Here is a 19,329-nt window from a genome sequence, read left to right on the forward strand (position 1 = left end):
CAGCTGACTTTTAATCACACTCACCCAGGCGCTGGCTCAGTCTCAGAGAGTAGCAGGCCTGTAATTAGATGACAATGGGCCCCTCTCTGGTGCACATATTGATGGTGGATGGGTGGCCACAGAATTATTGATCAAAGACATAGGCACAGGAAGAGGAGGGGGGGAGCAACAGGCCTGGTATAGATGTTTGGCTGTGCGAACAACAGGTGACAGACATCTCACAGGCCTGAATCTACCTCTGGCCTGCTGTGAATAATTATATCTTAGAGAGAATTTGCCACACAGGAGAAGCTGGATGAAAGAGGTCGGATGACAAAGGTCCTTTGGGATGAAGCACAACTAACCATTATTGCCCACTAATAATGGAAGTGATGGTACAGAGCCAATGCTAAAAGGAAGCTGTTAATACAGGATCATATACCAGGCACAGACCAGTCACCAAGCCTGCCTGCCAGCCTCAAACAGCACAGAGAGCATTGTTTTCAGTGGCTGATTAACCACTTGAAATTATCTTAATTTTGAAACAATATGAGTCATTGACTTCAGGCAGGTAGATTAAAAAAAGGCTCTTTAATTACAACAACAGATTTCATCAGACAATCTTGTAAAAGGGGTCTAAAATATAAATTGGATGCTATATGTGTACATAAAGCTTTTGTATTGCTAAAAGACCGAAGCGAAAGCTGCTTGTCCCTGGCAGAAAGTCAGCATCTTCACCAGTTAAACATCCATGTGGAAGATATGGAAATAAACAGGATTGTTCTTGTTTTGCTCTGTAGTAGTTTAGCATAACCCTTTTTGGATGCTGAGCTCACATACGTGGACAAGCAGGATATTTTGTCCATTATTGTTAACATTTTTCACAAACATTAATTGCCCAAATCTAATACAGAGCCAACAGAGCTGCTACTTTACCCTGCACTCTCATACAGTAGAAACAGCTGCCACAGAGATGGGGAATCCCACATGGTGGAGGTGCCAGTTGCAAAATGTGGTCCAGTTAGCCACACAGGCTAAAATTTGCAGCTTACATTCGAGCAGACAATTAAATCCACTCATTGTGGAAAGGCTGAAAGAAGACAGCACCCTCCTATACACATCACTTCTGCATTTGGAGAAATCCAAAGATTGACTGTGTTATAGTTGCTAAGCTATGATTGGTCAATCGCTGTTTGGGGGAGGGATTTAAAGAACAAAAAATCAATTATCTGAGATGTATAAGCTTTGGTCACCAGTAATAACTTGAGTTCCTTCTTGCTGAAGATTAACTGCAGGGAGAGAAAAGCAATAACATTTAGCTGTATGTTATCTGATACTTGAAGGGATTTACTAAATTGGCCACAGTTAAGGATCCTTTAACTATTATGAATCCCACTTAGAGGCACATCAACATGAACTCTGACCGGTCAAGCAAAACCTCATCAGTTACCACTTGTTCCGCAGTCATAGAGGGGCCAGAACGTGTAAAATACAGGAGCTCGTTCAAGTATGAATAATCCAGTGCAGGTCGGATGGATCCCGGGGCGGCTGCAGCACATGTGTGTTGGTGTGGTGTAACGAGGTCTGCACCCTGGTGGGGTGGAAGTGGTCCAGCTGTGGCTCCACCTCTGAGTGATATGTGAAGCAGGCAGAGCAGGAGAGGAGACGAGGAGCCCCATGGGCCGCCCTGATGTCATGACGGTCAGAACAGGAGGCCCTCTTTACCTCTGAGAGGAGGTGAAAATGTCCCAGGCTGCAAAGAAATATGCACCAAGGTCTTCCTCTCCGCCCTGCGTCCAAATAATTTCATTCAGCATTCAAAAAACTAAGAGGATCCAGTTTATAAAACCTACGTTTTCATGTGCATTCCCCTGATTCTGCAACGCTCCCTCAGGATGTCTGCAGAGAGCTGTGTGTAGATGTTGCCTCCACATGAATTGCATCATACGAGAGCAGATGCTGTGTGTCCGGTGGGTGTGCTTTCAGATAAGTGTGGCTGAAAGTGTAATAATGAATGGTTGTACGCCATGCAGACCCAGGGGCCCCTCAGGAAGTCATAGGAACCGGGAATCCGCTTGGTGTGACGACAGGATTGGTCCGTCCAACCGCTCACACTGAGCTCCGCTGATTACTCGTCGGATTGGGCCTTCAGCTCACCGCGGTGAGAAAAGCGGTGACAGGAAGACGCTATACGGCTCTTCTGATTCACACCGTGACTGGTGTGTTGTTTTTCATGGGAGGAACTAACAGAGTTTTTCCTGAGAGACTGGCAACACGGCGTCCAGTGTCTTCACCTCCCGCGCTGTGTGTCACTGAACACCAAACGCTGGATCCCCGCTCACACTAGCAGAGCTTTCCATGTTGGCGTTATCCCGGTATTTCCCCTGCTTTTTAAAAACACTTGATGTTTTAGCTGATGCTCGCCTCGTGCCTGCAGATGAAAGCCAAAGGTTTTCTCTTGTTTTTCTGCTTTTATGTGGGAAAACCATGTGCTTAGAACGTCCCACCCCTGCTCGAGTGCACTGGGACCGTTACATGCACTCATTATGTTTTGTGTTTTGCTCATGAATAGTATCACCCTGTCAATGCGCACTCACACACTGGCGGTTTGCACATCCCTCCCCTGCTTCCTGTTATCCTTGAGCCATTTTTGCATCATCTAAAATAACATCACCGCACACATCTGTTTTATCTTAACGTTTTGGATTGTCATGATATTCATAGTCATGTTTTACCAGCCAAAGATGGTAAAGTGTGCAGAATTTTTAGTCAGCATTATTTATACTCTTGCAGCTGGATGCCCTGTGTTTGTACTAGCTTAAGGCTAAAGTTGTGTACTTTAGATCAGAAATATAACTGAAGTATAGAAAAGTCATTACTTCAACTTTTTGTGTTTAATTTAAAGTATGCTTGAAATATACTTTTAAAAAGTCTACTTCTAAACAGACATCATTAAGGAATAATTAAATGTATTAAAAAATGAATATACTAATTCTGCAGTACTTAAAGTGGTATCTAAAAGTACTTTAAGTGTACTTTATTGTTAGTGTATTACAAATTGTACTTTGTAATACACTAACAAATTGTATACAAATACAAATACAAATTGTACCTATGAAAAGAGAACTTAGTTTCAGGTCCTTTGTAATTCGCTGTTAGCAGCTTAATGAAAGTGAACTTTAATTTCACTTCATTTGAAGTATATTAAAGTATATTTTCAACCAATTGGTGAGATGAAACAAAAATGTACTGCGAGTGTGTTTTGATGCTTCAGTTAACTTAAAGTTTGTAAAAACCAGTTTAACTATTTACACTTCAAGAATACTCAAGTATTACTCAGTGGTATTCAAGGACTACTTGAGTACACTTAAGTATACTTGAGGGCAACAAAAATACCACAAAGTACGCTAGTACTACTTCAAAAAGTACAATTTTAATATAATATTTTTCATTTGGGTAGAAAAGATAAAACTGAAGCAGCAGCATATTGTTATTCTCATTACTGCTCAATCAGCAGATTATTGTATTTGTATTGTATTGATTAGCTGATGAATCCTGTTTCCTATAAAATGTCAGAAAATAGTGAAAAATGTCCAAATCAAAACAGCCAGCAACACACATGAAACAGAGCAGCTCAACCTCGGTGTCTTCATATCTGATCAACTTACATGAAATATGATAAATATTATAGTACAGGATGGTGCCACCATCATCACCACCTTCATCAACTGAAGCTTCAATAACAACATGATCAGGACCTTTTGACTCTGACCCCTCGGTTGTTACGTCCTGGGTGGCATTAAAGTCCACCTGTCCTACACGCTAACAAAAAACACCTCAAACCAGCTTTAATTATAGCAACAATGCTATCTGCCCATGAGGTTATTGTAGTTTCCATGTTCAAGTAGCAACACATTTCTTTTTTTATAATTTTCGATGGATCTCCTGTGGATGTATTATTGGTGTCAGCTGGACTGAGCAGAGTTAAGGCAGCACACAGGTTTGTGTCCTGGCTGCTGAATGCTGATACTTCACCCTGCTGTGTCTCTCATCTCTTCCTCTCCAGTGCTGCTCCCATTTTCCCCCTACTAAAACAGGAAGAGGGTGTGTTTGGAGAACCAGAGCCTGAGGAGTCAAGCCGTTCACCACTGACTGACCGTGGTCTTTCTGTGTGTGTGTGTGTGTGTGTGTGTGCATGCCAGGATAATTGCTTTCAGGGAGCCCTGAATGCCTTACCCTTGTTGCTTCAACTCTTCAGAGATCTGCAGTATTTGCTTTGGGCATTGTGCCCCAAAGGCAACATCTTAAGCCTCGTGTGTGTGACATGCTGTCTGAAACATGCCGCTGCATGTGGGTCCTGCACACACGGTTGTATTACATACAAAGATTGAGCAAATGTCTGCACGCTCACATCGGCGTTTTTCACTTGTCAGACATCATTTGCCACACTGTAGTTTCATTCTCTGTATGAGGCTCAACAGGGGCTCTTCCTCTGGTGTAGCGGGGGCTTCTGCGCTCTTGGGATGTGCAGGAATGTGAGTGCAGCATTGCAGGAAGGCTACCAGCCTGGTGAAGCCCGATCTGGTGGATTAGGGGTGAACTGTGCCTCGCCCGTTCCCTTTCCCAGCAGGAGCCGTCATGTCAGCCGCGGCGTCCCGCTGTTGAGCTTCGCTCCCATTGGGTGTGGGTCAGGGGCCAGCGTCAGGTCACACCGCTGGTTTCTGCAGCCTTTTACCGAGCATGCCCTCCTCTTACACAGTGTAGGACAGCTAGCGAACATGCGATCTGACAACCCACGCCTGAGCAACAAAAGGCGAGAGGAGGGCCGGGGCTGAGGGTATTCTCCACATGTACTGTACTGTTGGACTGACTCAGTCTGGCAATTTAATTTATGTCTGGAAACATTTTTTCTGTGTTATTTAACTGCAAATATATCACATTTAGCATTTGGGAGTTGCTGCAGAGTTGCACAACATTTGCATGGGTCAGGGAATGAGAGCATGAGTTGTTTTATCACAGGGAATTAACTTTAAATGGCCTCGCTCGGTGGTTAATTGCATGCTGGTGGTATTTTGTCTGATAAGATATTCCTTGGTGAAATGTCAGCAGGCCTCCCTCCTCTTCTGCCCCATGGTGCTTGTTAGCTGTGGAATTTGGTGGGTTTGTCCTGGAACAGTCCAGTTCACAATGATGCTGAACATGAATGAGAGATATGTGGAAACTCTCTGTAGAATTATGCACGGAAAGAAGAGGAGTTAATGTGCAGCATGAGGACATGATGATGTAAATTTCCCTCCAAACAGTCTGTGGAGCGGTAAAATCTCATTGCACTTTTTGCATGTGTGTGTAATTCAGTGCTTCCCATCCAGCTGCACTGTAGTGAGAATGAAGCAATGAGCCGATCTGCAGGCGCAGCTGGCTGAAACTTCAGAGCCTCTCGGTCATGACAGATAGCAGCTGGATGGCACAGAGGAAATCTCAGCGTCTGCCTTTGAGACCTGCTGTATCTGAAGAGCAGTCGGCCCGGCGTAGCGTCTCCCGGACAATGACAGCAGCGGCGGCCAAGCTATTAACAGAACCATTCCCGTCTGGGCCAAGTGCTGCCTGCCTCTCCTCTACTACAGCCACACTTACAATATAATGCTGTAATCCTTCCTGTGAAATTTATTATAAATCTTTCCAAGCCTGCACCTCATTTCCCCCTTCAGCGGTGCAGCTGGGAAGACCCAAGTTCCTCTTTCCCTTTTTCTCCTGCCAGAGCAGCAGAGCGATGGCCTCTGCGGCTGCTGCTCAATAACTCCGAGCCCAAGAAGCCAAGTTCCTCCAGCATACCGGGTCACTCTCCTGACCCATATTCTGTCTGTATTCCTGCCAGAAGATAAACTCCAGTGACAAGGCTGATCTGAATGAATTCTGGCTGCTTTTTATGTTGCTATGCATGCAGATGGCAATTAACCCGAGATTGTAGCCTGATAAGATGCATCCTGCCATGCTCAGAGGACCGTTTACAGAATTTTTACGTCAAGCTGGTTCAGACTGAAATATCTCAACATCTATCTGATGGATTGCCATGAAATTTTGTGCAGACATTTGTGGTCCCCAGAGGATGAGTTTCCTGACAGTTTCTCCCCCTCAGGTGGAAATGCAATAACTTCTCGTTCTTTCCATTTAGAGCCATAATCAGGCCACATTTTAATTTTAATCTAATACTTTGGTTTATGACCAAATGTTAACTGCTAATTAGCAAATTTAGCATGCTACTCTGAGACTGTCAGCACAGTCAACACTATACATACACAAACAGTGTCACGGGTTAGGGGTTAGAGGCTGCTAACATGGCTGAAGACACTTTTTATATGTTTTTTGACTGAGTATCTTCCACCCTCTAATTTGTCCTTTGACTGATGTTTGTTGCTGTTTCCTCCTTTTTATTAATTACCTTATTTTGACACTCCCTCAAAGGTCAGAGGTCAAACCTGAGTAATGGATTCTATTGCCCGTAGTGATTGCAGTGCAGGCCTGATGACCCGGGTATTGTCTACGTCAGCCTCAGGTTCAACAGGCCGACAGGTTGAGGTGACACGGTCAGCGGTGCTCTGTCACTTACTGCTCTCTGAGGAATGTTACATCCGTACCAGCGCATGCCTGGAAGGGGCCTTTTAAAAGCACATGAGCCTGAAGTCAAAGTGCAGCATAAATTTAACCGAATTCCTTCTTCTGACGTGGTCCACTATGTTGTGTTGGTTGTACTACAAAGGAATTTGTGTTACAACAAGTTCCAAGACACGTTCATGTTGGAGCTTTACTGTTAGCGACCTGTGTCATAAACAGTAATACCCGCTGATTACACAGTGTTGAGAGAGTAAACATAAAAAGAGACCAGGTCTTCCTTTTGAATGCAAGCACAATTTATCACCTCTGGGCTTCAGGTTTGTTTTTTGTTTTTGGAGGAAGGTTCCTGACCTGAGAGAGCGGCACTGATGGTAGTCTGACCAGCTGAGACGTTTGCTGCTCTTGTTGAAGTTTTTGATCTTGGAGATGCACTGAGTGACACTCACGCCTGCCACGCAGCAGAAAATCAGATCACTGTTGCTCACAGGGCGATTTTTAAAGGATGATTATTACCTGATTTTCTTTATTAATGTGACAAAAGTTTGTTTTGTTGCTCCCTGAATTCTGGGATCTGTAGCATTAAAGTGAATTTGCTGTTACCAGCAGTAACTACAGGTTTCACCAAATCAACCAGGACGTAAATCTTGCAGATCACTACTTTAAACTAAATCTCTGTTTGGGTCTTGATGCCCTGAGCTGATCCCCATTGGGTATCTCCCTTTTTTACTAATGGCACTTCAACAATTGCAAGACTGGAGCAAAGTTTCTTTCTCATGCAAGGTCACACTGCTTTTGACATCCATCCACAAACAATGTCCAACACAATAGACCACAGCCGTGACACAGTTTCTCAGACTCGGTAGAGCTGCCTCCCGGTTGACCAGCTGACCACAGGAGGGTTCGATCTCCAGACGCTGTGTGGCTTCCTCTGCCTGGCCAGGGAGGATACTTCACTGCCTCCTGTTTACACTTTACACTGGAGGCCAAAGAAAGTGATGGGGACTGGGGAGAAAAATGCCTCGACACAGCAGGGGGCACGAACGGCGGCCTGTTTTTAGACTGGAGTCATCCTGCCATTGTGGCCGATTTACCCAAGAGTGGCACCGAGGTCCACAGAGGAAGAAACCGACCCCAGCGCTGCACGGAGCAATCAGCGCCTGCAGACCAGAGCTGATGAAGGATCATGTCTGCAACGGAGAAACAAAGCAACTCTGACCTCCGCGAGCCTGGAGGCAGCCGCTGCACATTCCCAGAAACACAGTTCATGTAACGCGTGTGTGAGTTTCAGGTCATATACAGCATTTGGCCCAAGCTGACCAATCAGAGAGCTGGAGCTGTGTATCTTTATGAAAGAGTTTGAGATAAGAGTTACTTGGAGATGTGTCAAATTACAGTTAGAAAGGAAATCTTGGCTGAGGCTCGTGCATTGTTTATTGTGTGACTTCCAAATTTGAATCAGTGAGTGCCAGCTGAGGGGTTTATCAGGCCGTGTCGTCCGGGGTGGAGGGGCAGGGCGTGTCCCTGTTTTAACCTTGTTTCCAGTATATGAGAAGCTGGTCTGGACTGGGAGACAGATTTGACCAGTGCCCTCCTCTCCGCTCCAAGGAGGTCCGGCTGATGGATGGGCTCTAATCAGCAGCAGACAGACCTGCCACAGGAAACATCTCCCCATCACGTTCGCGGAAACCAGCACTTCTCCAGAGACCCGCTGATAGCCACAGAGGGAGAGGGGGAAGGAGGCGAAAACAATTGGATTCTCCCTCATTTTCTGCAAAGTGTCTGCTGCGCGCAGACCAGAATATGATTTACAGGCCTGCTGCCAAATGGCATCTTGAACAATGCGGCGCAGCAGTGCTTGATTAACTTGGAAACAATTGACAAAAACTTATTTTGAGACTTTGTGACTTGTTTATTTCCCACTGCATTCTGGGTAAAAAAAATCTTCCAGCTCTAAAAGCAATAGTTCAACATTTTAACAAATATGCTCTTTTGCTCTCTTGACATCAATTACATGAGAAGATTGATACTCCTCTCGTGTCTGTACAGTAAATATGAAGCTGTTGTTTAGACCCAGCAGCTAGTAGGCGAGCTTTGTTACCTTTGGACTGAGCCTGGCTAGCTGTTTCCCCCTGTTTCCAGTCTTTGTGCTAAGCTACGCTAGCTGGCTGTAGCTAAAGGTATTTCTCAAAATGTCTAACTAACATTTAAATCTGCTGCAGCAGGTTTTTGTGCATCATGCAGGGAGGATGTTAAAGCTGAGATAAGGATCACTGAGAGGCTTCGCCTTGTTGAAGAGACTTTCTCTAACATTCATGCACACAAATCTCAAGTTTCCTGCCTCAATTCAAGCCACGTTTGTTTGCTAGTGTCACAAAGTCATAACCTGAGGAAGCTCTGGATGTGTGGTTTACTTCAAGCAAAGGTTCATTTTTCCTGCTAAGCCGCTCTTCTTCTTCTTCGTGCGTCTACAGGAAGCATCTGACACTCTGTGTCCTAGCCAAAGGGCTTTTCTGCCTCTGACAGGTGAGGCTCCTCTCCTGCAGGACAAATCCCCCCCAAAATCCCCCCACCCTGCATGTCGGGATGAGCGAGGTGATGAGTCGTCATCCGTCCTGCGTATGAATGGACCGATCAGTCTGCCATGTTGGAATGCTGAGAGCTGTTTGCCTTTTGGGGCTGTGAAAGCTTGTCACTCTGTATTGTGGTAGCGGAGATTATCCTTGAAAAGAGCCTGGGTGTCCTCCTCTCTTCCCCCCCTCCAAACTCCCTGACCTTGATCTTGCTGTCATGCAGCGTCCTGCCCTCTGCATGGACCCATGCAGTCACACTTGCACAGATGTGCAGGGGAGAATGTTCAGCCCTTTTAATTATGGAGGATTCAGATCAGCTTTGTTAATCCATCATCAGCGAATTTTGTAATTTGGTTCGTGTAACCAGATATCAGCTGTTCAACAAAATGATGTTTTGTAAAGTCAGTGGTGTGTGCAGGCTCATGAACGGAAGGCAAAAGAACAGGTCTAGGCTTGCCCTCTCAGCCCTAATCCTAAAGGCCCTCGGGGTTGTACCCACCGCAACCATCTGTTAAAAAAAACACTCAGTTTCCATGATACTCATGAAGACAGCTAGTCCCTCCTGGTTCTGCTCAATTTACAAATGAAATACATCAAATTTCAAGTGACACTGCAGAGCAGCATGAAGTGCGATCTTTCAGGAGGAACCTGTAGAGCAGGGGTCATGCACAAAGGCACCCCTGGTTGATGAAGGCGCACCACCCTAAACAAAGACCAACAAAGGCAGGAAGGGCTGCGTCGTTGAACCCTGCACCCGGACCAAACCACAGCATCAATCCTATGCGTAGTGTCAGTGCAGCGTGATGGGTTCCGCAGACTTTCCTGTTCCCTCTCTCTGATTCTCCCTCAAAGACTCACTCGGGGTCTAAAGTACAGTGTAAACACTCCCAAATCACGGCTCCGATCGGGATGTTTAGACGTCTGAAATGTAAAGGTGCGAACACACAGTAGTGTGAGGCTGCTCATTGGGTGGAGGAATCACACACTTTGTTCTTGTTGGCTGCGCATGAAGGAAGACACTGGTTCAAAACAGGAGAGAGGATGGTGATGCTGGTCGGTTGATCTGTTCCAGTCTAAAAATGTCTCAACTATTGGATGGATTGCTGTGATTTTTTGTGAAACTGTGTTTTATGACAGTAATCACAGTTTCAGTTGTACATTTTGTGCAGCAAATGTTAGAGGAATAAACCGAGGTGGTGAACACAGACGTCAGCATGTTAACATTGTTATTGTGAGTATTTTAGCATGCTAATGTTAGCATTTAGCTCAAAGCACCACTGTGCCTATAGGCGGGAGTTTGCTGAAATCAAACTAGTTTGTCGTCAAACCACGTCTGAAGGTCACAGAGAGGGATGAGATGAGACAACAGTGCTCGCTGTCAAACGATCTCTCCTGAAAGAATTCATCGTGCTGCACTTACAGTTTGCACAAACACGACAGGAGCAGTTGTATAAAGAGCTGAGAGAGATGCTCAAATGCTAACGTCGCTGCAGGAAGGCGACATTCTTGTCAGTTTTGTGTGTGTGTGTGTGTGTGTGTGTGTGTTTAAAATTCTATATAATACTTTTATTACATTAATTATTAATTATGTCAATTTAGTTTTTCCCCGACAGAAACTAAACTTTCTACTGTTTTCCAATGTCAGTTTTATATGCAATTATTTATTTCCTGTACTTTCTATCATTCTTAACTTGTTTTTGTCAATGTGCAGCTGCAACAATCAAATTTCCCTGCAGGGGATCAATAACGGTTTGATCTGATCTCTATGTGATCAGCAGAGAGACGAAGATAAATGAAAGTCAGCAGTGTTGCTCCACTGATTTGTGAGTGTCTGGCTGTCACAGTTCATATTTCGAGACGGCTCTGCCTGATTGTTCGGTGGTATTAAGGCCATATGGAAGTCATGTACTAAATGACGACGTAGCTGCAAAGATTTGTGAGGAGGTTTAAGATCAAATCGTATTTCATATCCGGGTCAGCGTCAGCCACAGCTCATAGGCCTATTCCTCACACTTTACACCACTGATTCACGTGCAGCATCATATTTTGGTATTGCGTGTGGGATAGTGATGTATACATGGAGGTTGTCACGCTGATGTTAAACTAAATGCTGAGAGTGTTTTTGTGGTGGCTAGCAGCAGATTAAAGGAGTGGTGGTGTCAGGGATGGAGGGGTGTGTTACGCAGCTGTCTGCTTCAGCTAAATCATAGCTGGACGAGTGTGGGGTCCAAACATCTGGCTTCATCGGAGATCGTGCTGCCAGCTGACACATGCTGGCGTCACCCATCACACCCAGGAGCTCTCTTTGTAAGAAACGCTGTAGAACTTCCTGGAAGCTCAAATTTAGGCCACATTATGAGCGTGGAGCCAAATCATTGACTTTATCAAACCTTTAGCACCATTTTTGCCATCTAAAGTTTAAAAAATGTGTTCTTACAATTTTAGAAATGTCTTCTCTATTCATCAATAATGCAAGAGGTCTTGCTAAATCCCTCAGCTGTGTTTCCAAGCCCTCAATCCACGAGCCGGATCAAGTGCGACGACATGTGCTGAGTGCCGAGTATGTGGATCGGCCCTTTTCGGAGGCTGAAATAGTGCAGGGCTTTGTCCAAATATTTTCTTAGAGTCCCAGCTTCTTTTTGGAGGCACTTAGCCTTCCCACACCGGCCTCAGAAGAGCGACACATGGCTTTGACATTGACTTTAGGCCTGTTTTGGGATCGTTAAAGGCCAATTTGTCAGCATTCAGCACGAGGCAGACAGTGAGATGCGTTTCAGGGGGCCTCACATCTGGACCTTTTGTGTTTTAACAGCGTCCCGCTTCCTCTTTTAGAAACCTGAAGTACGTGTATAATGGGAAGGCCACGTTCCACAGCCAGTTGGTCTCGTTTCATTAGCACACCCTGGCCTCGCACTCTTATTCAAACACAGCTTATTCCTGCTGGCACAATCCTACCCTTCCTCCTGCAATCACATTTTATGATAATAATCATCAGCTGTAATGAGTTAATGTAATTATCAGCTGTCTCCTGGAGGGGAAAGAACAGTATTATTGAGACCTTGTAGAGTTTAACGTGAGTTGCACAGTAAGCAGAGATAGAGAGACAGGCAAGACGAGGCCGAGGTCTGGTCCGGCAATCAGTCACTGCGAGGGCAGTTTGATTAAAGGAAATGGAGCGAGTGGAAACTTTGAATGTGTGTTTTCAGTTGTGTTTTCAGCCTGTCTGGTTGATAGCAACGGCAAAACAGATGCTGAAACAATTAGGGCAAGTCGGAGGATGTTTTTGCTCCCACCCTGTCGCCCCTCCCCTCTTCTCGCCTTGTGATTGCACATCAAAGTTGTCGACAGAGTGTTAAAGTTGATTTTATTGTCTGAGTCCTTGAAGCTGTTGTCAGTCTTTAAAGGCGCTGTAGCTTCTGGCTGCAGTCAAGCCCAAGAGAGCCCCAGAATAGACCGCTCCCTGCAAAGACACGGCGGCGAGCGGTGGGATCGACTCGCGCACAAACACGCTCAGTTTCAGGTCCCATAACTTGTGATGCTAAATGTGAACGATGGTGCAATAGTTCTTCCTCATTTTCAGTTCTATTCACGTAAACTTCTAGTTTAGCACTCTGTAACCTCTGCTGAACAGCAACCACAACGGTTGCTTTAAGATAAGAGCAGATGAATTTGCCTGCTTTTCCCAAGATCCTCTTTATTTAGCAGCTTTAAAGATGTTATTGAAGTCTGATATCCGTCCAAATGTAACGAAACCTTAACAGAATTTCAATAAAATCTATTGATTATGAATTCAACTTTTCATTTAGAAGAGGAAGATTTAGTTTCAGCCTCACAAAACTTACTCTAAAGGCTCTTTATCCTACAGTTTGTCTACACCTGACCCACCAGATAGCGACGTAGCATCAGCGCCACATGACTGCAGTAATGAGACTGTGAGCTGTCAGGGTCAATACACACAAACACACACACACACACACACACGAACACACACACTGCGCTGTGTTTGCTCTGAGCGGGGAGAGGGCCGGCCTCGTCTCAGAGGTGACTGATTTACAGTTTGTTGCTGTCTGTCAAACAGCTGACAGATGGGAGAACAGAGCAGCCTCCGCCTCACTGTCGCCACTGTCAGATGCTCTGCAGTTTCACCGGTGGCGAGAATGCCGAGGACTGCTCCTTAAGTTTGATGGGGAGGTTAACAGCTACCATAAAAGTGTAACAGTAGAGCATACACTTTATTGTTTTGTACCTGCGATGACCACTGAACCTGCTAAATATCCTTTAACGGAGCGGAGTGCAGGCCTGATCCGCCCCCGGTTTAACTGCATTCAGCAGCAGTTGCCACCGAATCCAGACTAAACCCACGTGGTGAATAAACACAGCTGCTCAGATTTGAAAGGGCTTTTTTAAAACTCCTGAAGAACATGGTCATCCATGGCCCTGAAATAAGAACAGACACATAGCACAGTGCTCCTCTGTGATGAAACAGACGTCATATCGGCTGTAAATCCTCTGAGATACTAATAGTCTAGATATTCCTGACGTGCTCATAGTGTCGGCTACAACTTGCTTCTTACTTTAGCAGTTTTCAGAAAAGGCTCCTTTAGATTCGGCTCCAGTTCTGGGCTGGACTTTCTGCACTCAGACCTGTTTTCTTTTTGTGTCCTGCTGCGCAGAGAAAATCTTTAGGCCTTCAAATCGTACAGAGATCAAAGTTAACAATTAAAGTCTAACGACTGTCTCAGATTTGCGTTCATGGTTTTGCTCACTGTCCGTTTCTGTCAGGGACTCCCTCCTGGTCTTTCTCAGTGCCAGTCCGGTCTGTGACAGCTCTTTCATTCCCGTCCTGAAGGAAGTGGGAGGACAACAGACAAAAGTTCCACTCAAGCGTTGCGAGACTGAGGACGAAAAGTCTGCAAAGCACCTGGTTTTCACATGGGCTGCTGTTTGGGTTTTCACTTTGACGTCTCATAACAGGGACGCGTTTTAGGTTTCCGTGTCTCTAGTTTAAAGGAAAATCATACCGCCGCTTATTGATTATGAGATCCAGGCATTTCCTGCCACTTCAGAATAAGTCTCCCAGTCTAACAGTTAAGAATAAGCATCCAACTTTAAAGAAGCAGATCTTAAAAGCAGCCCAGATAATTGATTTGACACTCACGCTACTCATTGCATGCGCTGAAGAAGCGGTGAAACTATAGTAGGGGAGTGAGTAAAATGTCAGTGTGGAGGGAGAGACTCATTTCCTCCTAATTGAGCCACGGGGTTTTTGTTTTGTCAGGAGATTTTAGGCCAAATGGAGTCAGATTCCCGCAGATCTCCTGGGATGATGGGAGGGCTGGGCTGGAGTCTAGCAGAGCCTGGAGATCCCAGCAGTCCCCCCCGGCTCCTTAATCCCTGTCATTAACTCTACAACACAGAGAGAAGCGGCCTGCCTGCCTTCCACAACCCTCTCATCAGCCCTGTCCTTTGTCCCTTTATTTCTTCCCTTACATCCTCTCTTTCATTAGACTCATCTCCCGCTTCTTTATTTTCTCCTGGGTTATTGTTTCCTACTTTTTCTACAAGGTTTCCTTCTTCCTTCCTCCCTGGTGAGGAAACCTGTGTGCAGGTGAAACACTTAAGATTTGTGCTTCACCTGCACGCTACGGCTTAAAAAAATAACTTGCCTGAAGAGTGACAAGATATGAGAAATGATCGTGCCGCTTCTTTTCAGAAAAGCACCAACCTGACCCATTTTTACGTCTCTATAAAAACATCAGTCTGGGAATGTAGGAAAAAATATTTAATATTTATCTTATCATTCAATCACAGCGTCTCTTAAATAAATAAGTTACCTCAAGCAGCTATAAAACAAACGTCTGACAGAAGCATCTCAGTAGGAGAGGACAAACTGTCCTATTATAGCACATCCTGTGGCGCTCGCTGTTTTGTCCATTGACACACACGCACGCAGTTTAGCAGGGAGGGTGGTCCAGGGTCCTGAGAAGAGAGAGGGGAAACACCTTGTGACCCCCTGGTTCCTGACCAAGCTACTGGAGGTGCGGAGACAACAGGGATGGACGGGACGAGCAGAGAGCCTCACATTCAACGCCATGGTTACCTGCTTAGACCTGCTGCTTTCATGACGTGTTAAAAACGTTTTAATCGGGAAGAAAAACTGTCGAGAAAAGAGAAAATCTAAACGAAGTTGGGGCCAAATTAGCTGAAATGTCACAATAGAAATGGTGCCTGTGTGTGTGTGTGTGTGTGTGTGTGTGTTTTATTTCTTGGCAGTCGCGCAATAAGGAAGGTAGATAAGTCACAAATAAACAGTCGGGATTTTTGTTTCTCGTGGCAACAATGATAATGGACTGGCAAACACTGCTGTCGTTTGGCTCCGGCTGGACCATGTTTGGGTTTTGATATGTCTGTCAAACACAACCGTCTCCCAGACGCAGACAGCGGGACGAGCGCTGCAGATAAACCCTTTGAGCCATCCAAGGAAAACTCCACTTTGATGCACGCACATGTTCAGTTCACTGACACGTAAATGCTGCAGTAAATCTGGAAGGGTTTACTTCTTCACATGGCAGCATCAGATGGGAAGCAGTGAGCTCTCAGTGCATTAAAGTTCCTCTGATTCAGCATTGCACTTTATAATAATGTTGAACTCCCACTTTAAAAAAACATCCATATTAATGGAGCAGAGCAAGAGATATTTGCTTGTTCATTCCATGCATTCTTCTTTGTTAAAACGTCACGCCTGCATTACCCATAATGCAGCTCGACTGCTAGCAATCCAATCAGAGGTTTGGCTGTATTATGCTAGCAGCTAATGCAGCTTGAAGCAGAGACGAGGGCTACAGAGGTCTGGTCGGATCACTTCTTACTAACTCCCAACAGATGTTTTTAATTTTGCTAACTGTTAGCTCTTCAGATCCAACTGACTCAAGTGACATCACTTGAGGCAATTTAAACAGTGGAAACCGTCCAAAAACAGATTAGATGAAAGGGGTGGTCATAAAAAGGAAGGGTGACATCTTTCAACGTCTTTTCATGCTCGATTTAGATTTTGTTTTATTCTTCTCCTGTGAGATTTACTGCACAATTCCTTAAAATTGTAACATAAAAATGCATTTGCATGCACCACAGACCATAAATGTGCATTTGAACATATGCATAGCATTTGGTGGCTGTGTGAAAATTGTTCCTTTAACATATTAAGATTGTACTGTGTTAAATTCCTACTGAATGTTTAGTTAATTGTGAAAATAATTGTGCTGTTTCGAAATAGTATAGAAACAGAAAAGTAGATTTTTTTCTCTTGGGTGCAAAGACAAATGCATTAATTTTGGGAAGGGTCTTGCTCTTTTGTGCTCATGCCACAAAAATCACGCCAATCTCTGAACGAGAGACGTTTTCTTCCGTCAAACATTTATTTGCATCCATTGTTTGAACCTAATCCTGGATACATGATGACATTTTTAAAAGCAGTCCATCAACAGGTGCATTGCTCGTTAAGACAAAAGTGCTTAGAGCGACAAAAACGAAACAATAGAGGAGCCTTATCAGCGCTAACGTTTCTTATGATTGGGTGGAGATCAGCTCAGTGCGGAGGTCAAGAGAAGGCAGATGTGGGGAAGAGATAGCTGTTTGTGTTATGGCTGACCTCGAGCTGAAGGGTTTAATTACAGTAGAGCACAATGTCCTCTGGAAGTTATTTACAGAGCTTCACATCTCGCACTGTGAGGGCGTACTTATTTCTCGTGCTTTCTCGAGACGTTTCATTTCTTATTGCGCCGATAATGAAGACGTGCAGAAGCCACTCGCGGCAGCCAGCCATCCTCAGATAACCTGCAGTTTGACAAGATGCTCTGCCAATTAGCAAAGCGCTCCGCAGGAGCAGCGCCCTCGCACATCTGAGGGTGTGGCGCTGGCTGCATGGCACAGGGGTGCGACGTCGTCTGACACAGCAGAGTCGGCACTTAGCAGGCCCATGTGAAAGCTGCGGCTAACAGTTAGCGATGTGATTCGACTGGATGGAAGCACGAAACAGGGTCCAGTTTGAGTTACTGTAGCCTTTATTCCACATGAAGTCTTTTCAGCAGGGACGGTGTGCACTCAGGGATCAACCTTGTCTCTCAAAGGACTCCACAGTGTGACCCCAGACCCCCTGTGGGCCTGGGTGCCTCAGCATGATTTGTGGGGCCTGGGGTCTGCCGTATTGGCCGCAAATCAAGAAAGGTGGGGGGATCTGTGTGCTGCCATCAATTTTTACACTTCAAACAAAACCTCAGGTCACAGATTACACCTTCAAACACTTATCTTGTCCTCTGAGCAGACCGGAGCTGCCATGGGTCCATTACAAATGTCCCCCAAGTCGCCTGCCACTGACTCCGGTGAACTCTGTAAAGACGACTATCACACACCTCCCTCTCTTTGTGTGAAATATCAGCTGTTGCGATGCATGTGAGTGAAGATTAAGCTCATGGTCGGAGCGAGACAGGAGCAGCCATATCCCAGCGGCAGCAGCGGCGCTACAGCGGCAGATCAAAAGCAGTCGCAGCTGTGGACGGGGACACATGTGTGGTCCAGGCCTCAGAGGGAAAACCCTGTGACACAATGCAGCTCGAGGTGACAAAGAAAACATGACACAAAACAAAAAAAGAATGAATCTATTTCACCCATATTTTATTTGGAGAGTCATGTGAGTAAATCCTCCAGTCCCAGCTGATAGTCATCCTCCCGCCCCACCGTAAAACTGGCCTCTGGATCATCAGCAGGACTTTATCTTGGCACCTTTAAAGGCTGCGATCAACAAGTGAGGAGGTCCTCTGGAGATATCCAAGACCGTGGTCTAATCTGACCATCTGTTTCTTATCTACTCGCCTTTATTTTTTAAATTTGCTGATTTATTTGTCTAAGGGATGCCGGGCCTGCAAGCAGCAGGCGCCCAATCCTCTCCCTGGGGAATGAGGTAGAGGTGAGACCCACCTGGTGTGTGTGTGTGGGTGGGTAAGTGGAGGATCAAGCACAACTAGAATAAGCATTTTTCTCTTATCATAACCACACTGAGAGCAGTGACTGGTTCGACATGTAAACTGAGCTCAGTGTTTCTCTGCAGCTGACGTGTGCTGCAGCGGAGGAGAAAGATGTTGGAAGAAGGACGAAGCCTCGGCGTGTTCGACTCCCCTCAGCTGACTCCACGCACAGCACAATCACCAGTCGCTAGCTGCAGGCTGATCAGAGAGAGAGAGTCCTTCCTTTCACCAAAGACATTCCTCCAAGCTGCTGCATTTACAGTAATAATCCACTGTGAGGATTCATGCAGTAACTGCCTGCTATCACCACTAGGAGGCCTGTTTTGGACACTTTATGCAAACTAAACTTGCTGTACTTCAGGCTCAGCACTGTTCTCTGTGTCATTCATTCACTTGAGCTGGCTCCCAGTCTCATTCCAGCTCTACAAATTACACATTTTGTGAGCTGATTCGCCAAAACTGTTGTTTGCAGCTGGTTGTGCTCAGCAAAAATCTCCATAATGCAAAATTAAATCTTTTAATTCTTTCGGTTGGGATGTTAACAATCCTTTAAAAAGCCGTTTCCCGTGTTTTTGCAGCGGGGCGCACAACTGCGCAAACAACAAGACTGATGCGTAAACTCACTCCAATCAAACGTGGAGCAACTTTCAGCCTTCCTGCCCTCTCAGATGCGCGCAGCAGTGAAAGGAACATTAAGCATTAAACGAAAAGGATTTAGAGATCGATTGTTGGCACGATGATGGTGTCAATGTGAGGTTTCCTTCTGTTTTTGTTTCGGCCCGGTGTGTTTGCTCGTCCTCTTCTCATGGAAATGAATCCCCAGACTCGAGAATTGGATTCACACCTGCGCTAAACTGCCCACTGACATTTAATCTAATCTTCACACGGTTTGCTGTCGATCTAATTAAATCGTCATTTCAAGCATTTCTGATGCGTAAAGGCTGCAGCAACTTTATCTTTCACCAATAAGCGCGGAGAGGAGACGAAAACAGCGGATTAATTGTGATTATTGTCTTTAAAACCGAGAGCAGCTGAGATGTTCAGAGAGAAATCTTTTCCAACGAAGTCACAGAGAAACTAAAGCCGCACAGAAAAGTCTTTTTATTTGTCGACTGGAAGATTGAACAGGAGAGAAAAAGGGCGCCGAC

Source organism: Chelmon rostratus, chromosome 5 (genome assembly GCF_017976325.1).
Source record: "Chelmon rostratus isolate fCheRos1 chromosome 5, fCheRos1.pri, whole genome shotgun sequence".
NCBI lineage: Eukaryota > Metazoa > Chordata > Actinopteri > Chaetodontiformes > Chaetodontidae > Chelmon > Chelmon rostratus.